The sequence below is a fragment of the Podarcis liolepis genome, assembly GCF_965112155.1.
Source record: "Podarcis liolepis genome assembly, chromosome: 12".
Lineage (NCBI taxonomy): Eukaryota > Metazoa > Chordata > Lepidosauria > Squamata > Lacertidae > Podarcis > Podarcis liolepis.
In genome coordinates, this window is record NC_139563.1 from 38867491 (window position 1) to 38873490 (window position 6000).

The window sequence follows — 6000 nt, forward strand, 5'->3', positions numbered from 1 at the left end:
CTATCCATTTAAAGCACTCTCATGTCACTTTGCAGTTATTACTTTCCCAAAGGATCTTGGGAACTGTGGTTTGTTAATGGTCCTGAGAGTTGTTAGGAGACTCCTATGCCACTCACAGAACTGCAATTCCTGGAGTTCTCTGGGAAGAAGGATCATTAAACCACTCTGAGAATTGAATCCCCTGGTGAAGAATAGTCAGTGGCCTAGCGTGGGGGGTGCAGGGGGGGCCGGCCGCACCGGGCGCAACATCTGGGGGTTAGGGTTAGGGGGCGCAAATCCACGGGTTAGGGGGCGCAAATTACTTGCTTTGCCCCGGGTGCTGACAACCCATGCTACGCCACTGAGAATAGTAGAGGCTCTTCCAATCCTGCAAGGAAGCCGGGTTTCAGCCCTTATCAGCGGATGCACAGGAAGATGCATACCTTGCAGAAAGGTGGCGCAGTGAGTCGGTTAACCAGAAGCTTGGTGGTTTGAGTCCTCCCAATGGTGGCTGTGGGCAGCATTCCTTCATTGCAGGGGGTTGGACTGGATGACCCTCAGGGTCCCTTCCAGCTCTATGATGCCATGATCAATTGCACTCATTTGATGGTGATGTTTGTTTCTACCTGGGTACAAGGCTTTTTACAGATGACATGCTTCTTGTCAGCACTCGTTCAGGGTCGTGGGATCCTCCCCCCCCATATATAGGTTGAGCAGAAGATGAGCAAGCAGGTACCCACACTGGCTATATTAGGCTTGGAGTTTCTTCCTTCCGCTGGAAACCTGATTTTTCTCTAACCAGCAGCAAAAGGGTGTGCTGCGACTTTTATAGCAAGCCCCAAACCCACCCCTATTTCCCTCACTTGCCCTGAATACTCCTGGACAGAACACGGGCCTCAGCCCTTACCTTGGCCACTGGGTACCACCTTCCATTCCTAACTTACCACGACTGCCAATTAAATTTATTGTTAGAGGCCAAGCTAGTGAGCAAGGCCACAAGTAGCTCGTAATAATACGCAGGGTCCTTTTTGGGGGGGAAAATCTTCTCTAGACTCTTTTATTGCTCATGTGGCTTTGTTCTGAATTAACTTGTTACCTCTGGGAAATCTGTCTAATTCGTTCATGGCGTTTCTTACATGGGCTTAGTCATGGCTACTTGCTTAGATGGCTTTAAAAGGGAATTAGATAGATTCATGGAGAGTAATGCCTACTCTTCATAAAGGCAATGCGCAACCTTGTGCGCACTCATTTCACTGAATGCCAGACTCTGGGGAGCAACCGCCGGAGAAGGCTGCTGCCTTTGTGTCCTAATTCTGAGCTTCCCAGAGGCATATGACCAGCCACTGTAGGGAAAAGGATGTTGGAGCAGGAGGACCTTTGGTCTGATCCAGCAGGGCTCTGCGTGCATTCCTACGTCTCTTCGCAGAAGTGCATGACGAAGACTTGGTTTCTTTAAAAAGAGCAGACATGAAAGGAACATTCCTCACTTAGGAGTGTTAATATACAAATGGCTGAAAGACTCCACCTGTTCTACTGAGGATTTTCTGTCCAAATTAATTAATATCATGGTGCTTCTTTTAAAGGGGAGGGGAAAAAGTATCTCACTTGTACGAGAGACTTGTGGAGGAACAAATGCAGTTCTTAAATGCTGGATTGTGCTTGTCGGAATCTGCAAAGGAACATCCCCCTCTATTTTCTCTAACAAACGGTCTGTGTAAAACACCCCATGGCAATATCTCCTACGGAGACATTTTCAGCAGACAACAAAGGCTGGAGCACTGGGGAAAAATGTTTTCTTCTTTTGTAGGGAGGTAATGATGTGATCAAACAAGGACATAATGGCAGCTCGGCCTATTATCATGGTCCCTGGACAAAACACCAGCCGGTTTGAAATAGGTGTTCCTGTAGGCATGAAAGGAAGCCATCAGATTGAGACAGCGTGTGTAAATGTGTATTTCCATGCTTGGGTGTTTGAATGGCTTCCAGAATTTGGTTATGGGGGAGATGGTAGCAGTGAACGGAGACTCTGCCATCTATAGGCTTGAAATCCTATGTGCATGTTTCCCTAGGGAGGCAAATGAGGAGCCGCCACACATTGGCCCTTTCAAAACTGGGTTCCTATTAATACTGCTGAAGCTTCCATGCCAAGCTTGAACCAGAATTGAAAGCGTGTTTCCAGCCTCAGCTGCTGTATTGGGAATACAGTTGTACCTCAGAAGTTGAACAGAATCTGTTCCAGAAGTCCGTTCAACTTCCAAAACGTTCAGAAATCAAGGCGCAGCTTCCGATTGGCTGCAGGAAGGTCCTGCAGCCAATCAGAACCCACGTCAGACATCTGGGGTTCCAAAGAACATTCGCAAACCGGAACACTCACTTCCGGGTTTGCGGCGTTCGGGAGCCAAAACATTCGTCTCGCAAGGCATTCGACTTCTGAGGCATGACTGTATTAATTTTGCCAGTTATCCAGCACCCTGGACACTTCCAGATTAAAATAGTCATAGTGTTGCACGCCACCCCTAAGGAAACAAAGCGAACAGCTCTATGCTTGATGGGAAATGAGTAGGTCCCCCTTCCTCAGCTGGCTGGTGGTTATAATAATAATAATACAGTGGTACCTCGGTTTACGAATTTAATCTGTTCCGGAATTCCATTCTTAAACCGAAGCACGCTTTCCCTAATGAGGCCTCCTGCCACTGGTGCCCTTCCACAGTTCGGATTCCGAGGCAAAGTTCTCAAACCAAGACACTATTTCTGGTTTTGCAGAGTTTGTAAACCAAATCGTTCTTAAACTGGACTGTTCTTAAACCGAGGTACCATAATAATAATAATAATAATAATAATAATAATAATAATAATAATATATTTATACCCTACCCATCTGGTTGGGTTTCCCCAGGCACTCTGGGCTGCTTCCAACAAAATATTAAATACAATAATTCATCAAATATTAAAAGCTTCCTTAAACATAAAGACAAAGGCTACAGTTGAGAATTATGTGAGCCTCAAGCTGGCAGCAAAGCAACAGGCTGGGAAGCCACAGAATCAGAGCCATGCCTGATTTCTGCCTGAGTCCAAGGCAGCAGCTATGGGGGAAGCAAGGCCCTCTTGAGGCCTAGCACAGAACTGCTCCCTTTGTTTCCTTAATGGCCTACAGCGGTACTACCTTGGGTTAAGAACTTAATTCGTTCCGGAGGTCCGTTCTTAACCTGAAACCGTTCTTAACCTGAAGCACCACTTAACTAATGGGGCCTCCCACTGCCGCCGCATGATTTCTGTTCTCATCCTGAGGTAATGTTCTTAACCTGAGGTACTATTTCTGGGTTAGCGGAGTCTGTAACCTGAAGTGTCTGTAACCCGAGGTATCACAGTATTGCTTTATCAGGAAGCTAGCCAGGAATTAGAAGGGTCTCAGCATACAGCCTACTCTCCCGCCAAAAACTTAGAACACTACCTGGGTCGTCCTTGGAAATGTCTGGAAATGTCAATTGGTGCAATATGCATTGGTGAGGCTTCTGATGGTAACCCAGTTTATTCAGCCATATTACAAAACACTGATATTAGATCAGTGACACTGGTTCTGAATTTGTTTGCTGCTGAAATTCAAGATGCTGACCCTTACCTTCAAAGCCCTGTAGGACTAGGAGATGTTTAGTTATTTATTCCTCCACCCTGTGAGATGTGAGAACAAGGATGCAGGACCAGATCATCTCATCAACAGGGATCAAGTTATGGAATTCATTGCTTCAGAAGATCTATCTACCTCATTGACTGAGTTCAGATGGCAAGTTAACCCTGTTTCAATGCAATTATTTTAAGAAATTGCCCACTGCTGTTCTGGGATTCTCCCAGCTGCTACGTGGTGCTCTGGGGACCTAACAGGAATGAAAGCATGATATGTAAGTAATTAGGGAAATGAATATAGTTGGAATTTCAAAGAATTAAAAAATGGGCAAGGGCGGAACAGGCTGGGGACAGGCAGATAAGTAGAATCAACATTGTCAAGATAAAAACAGCAGTAAAGATACCTACTTGTTTTGATATCTTCAGGTTATTTCAGTTCACCCTGCAACCATTTCCTTCTGTTTTCCTTTAGCTAGACTCTTTTCTTGAGCCTGTGAACCAGGTGACTGTGAAGTACATTTCACTGCATTTGGCCCTAACAGCGTCTTAATAATATTCATGTCTCTCACTGTCTCTTTCTTCTTAAAGCGTGACTCTTCCATCCCCACCTTCATTCACATTTTCTACACTTGTGTCCGGTTTTAGCTAAGAAAATAGAAAGAAGCAAGCACTTGTTTGACAGGCAAATACAAACAATGATGGAGAACACTGCGAGGATTTATTTATTTTTTGTAAGCCTCAGAGTTCTCCAAAGGTTTTGTGCTATTTTGGCTTTTACAGAAGTTGAGCAATCCCCTATGGATTCCTTAAAGGAAGTTCACCTTCTTCAGGATGTGGAAATGCCTATACAAAAGAAAACATTGATTATGGTTTGTGAGTATCTGTGACTGCTCACACAAGTCCTGATCCAGGAAAAAAAGCACCTTTGGTAGCAAGGCAGCCATGGGAAGGGCCACAGCTCAGTGGCAGAGGTCACAGGTTTGATCTCTGGTATCTCCAGGTAGGATGGGGGGAGGGAACCCTGCCTAAAAAACCTGGAGAGCTGCTGTCAATCAGTGTGGACAATACTGAGCTACATGGACCAATGTAGATGGACAGCTGAAACGGTGAGGCTTTATCAGCATCAGTTGTTTGTTAAGGGAGGCAGAGAGTCCGGGTTCATTCCCGTTCCCTGTACCACACAACACAGAGCCCCAGATGCTCTCACCATATGAGTAATCTACGCAGCATATATGGTAGCACTGAGAAAAAGGGGTAAACAAAACATATTTGTACAGTATGACTCAAAAGGCAAAAATGCATTAATTAACCGGATTCAGCATATCTGACATCTGCTGTTCACACTGAGAAAGATCCCTGCTTCTCCAATTGGCAAAGCAGGGACTAGCAAGGGGAGTCTAAACAACGCAGCCCAGAAGGGTCATTGCAAAGGCTCACCTTAGATGCAGAGAAATAGAAATCTGTTTTGCGCCGATATTATTCCAAGCTATTTCTGCAGTTGGCTAGGTTTGTAGAATTCTCAGGTTTTTCAAGCTCTCAAGAGAGGAGTCTTTGGACTCCCAAACAGGTAGAGTAAAAAATTTCTTGTACTAGTGAGCCCCTGAATAACCCCTCCCTCCTTTCTTCCTGCTGGGCCCATAATTGGAGCTCTTTTCTCCAGCCTTTGTGCATCACTCAAGAAAAGAGAGAATTACTCAAAAACTAAAGCCATGCACACTTGTTATTTCCATGTAGAGCATACCTGGATGCAGACTGGAGAGGAGCCACTCTTTTCGCCCTGTCCCAGCAATGGATCTTCTTCTCATAGCAACTGCATGTGGTTGTCTGCATGCAAAAGCCAAGCCAAGGTGCTTGCGCCTCCTCACATGTAGGGGGTGCTGCCCAATTAGAGCAGTTGGTTGTGTGAGTGTGCCAATGGCACACAATCCACACATGCAAGGAGGGGCTGGTGCTTTAGACATTGTATTTGGACAAGGAAACCCAGACAATGGGGCCGGGGCTAAAAGTGCAGCCCTGCTACAGCCTGCCCTTTGTGCAAGAAAGGAGTGCAGAGGGTTTATTCACTGTCTCAGCCCAGCACTGTAACAACAACAACTACTACTACTTATTATTTATACCCCACCCATCTGGCTGAGTTTCCCCAGCCACTCTGGATGGCTCCCAACAGAATTAATGAGGATGTCAGGGGTTCAGGGACAGAGGCACAGGTGAGGGGGGAGACGGAGAGCGATGGGGAAGAAACCCAGGACAGTGAGGAAGAGGATGACAATGACTTGAGGTCTTCCATGAGTCTCTCAAGTGAATCGGAGGATTCCCAGAAGGGGGCGCCCCTGGTCAAGCCAAGGGGGGTCACAGGGGGGACTTGCCAGGAGCAGGGAAGCAGCAGGGAAACCCCGAGTG

At 46.2% G+C, this 6000-nt stretch overlaps 1 long non-coding RNA gene across 2 annotated transcripts in view; it reads right to left on the reverse strand.

The window, feature by feature from the left end:
• The window catches only part of LOC310690036, a 32737-nt gene extending 26981 nt beyond the window's left edge, over positions 1 to 5756 (reverse strand). Inside the window, exons 1-2 of one of the 2 annotated variants that reach the window (XR_014517816.1) lie at positions 5166 to 5756; positions 3599 to 5135 (exon numbers count right to left, since the gene is read on the reverse strand). This is a non-coding gene — a long non-coding RNA (uncharacterized lncRNA). Of the gene's footprint in view, positions 1 to 3598 lie in introns of both variants that reach the window. The other variant, XR_014517817.1, reaches the window with a different exon arrangement.
• Between the last annotated feature and the right edge of the window lie 244 nt (positions 5757 to 6000).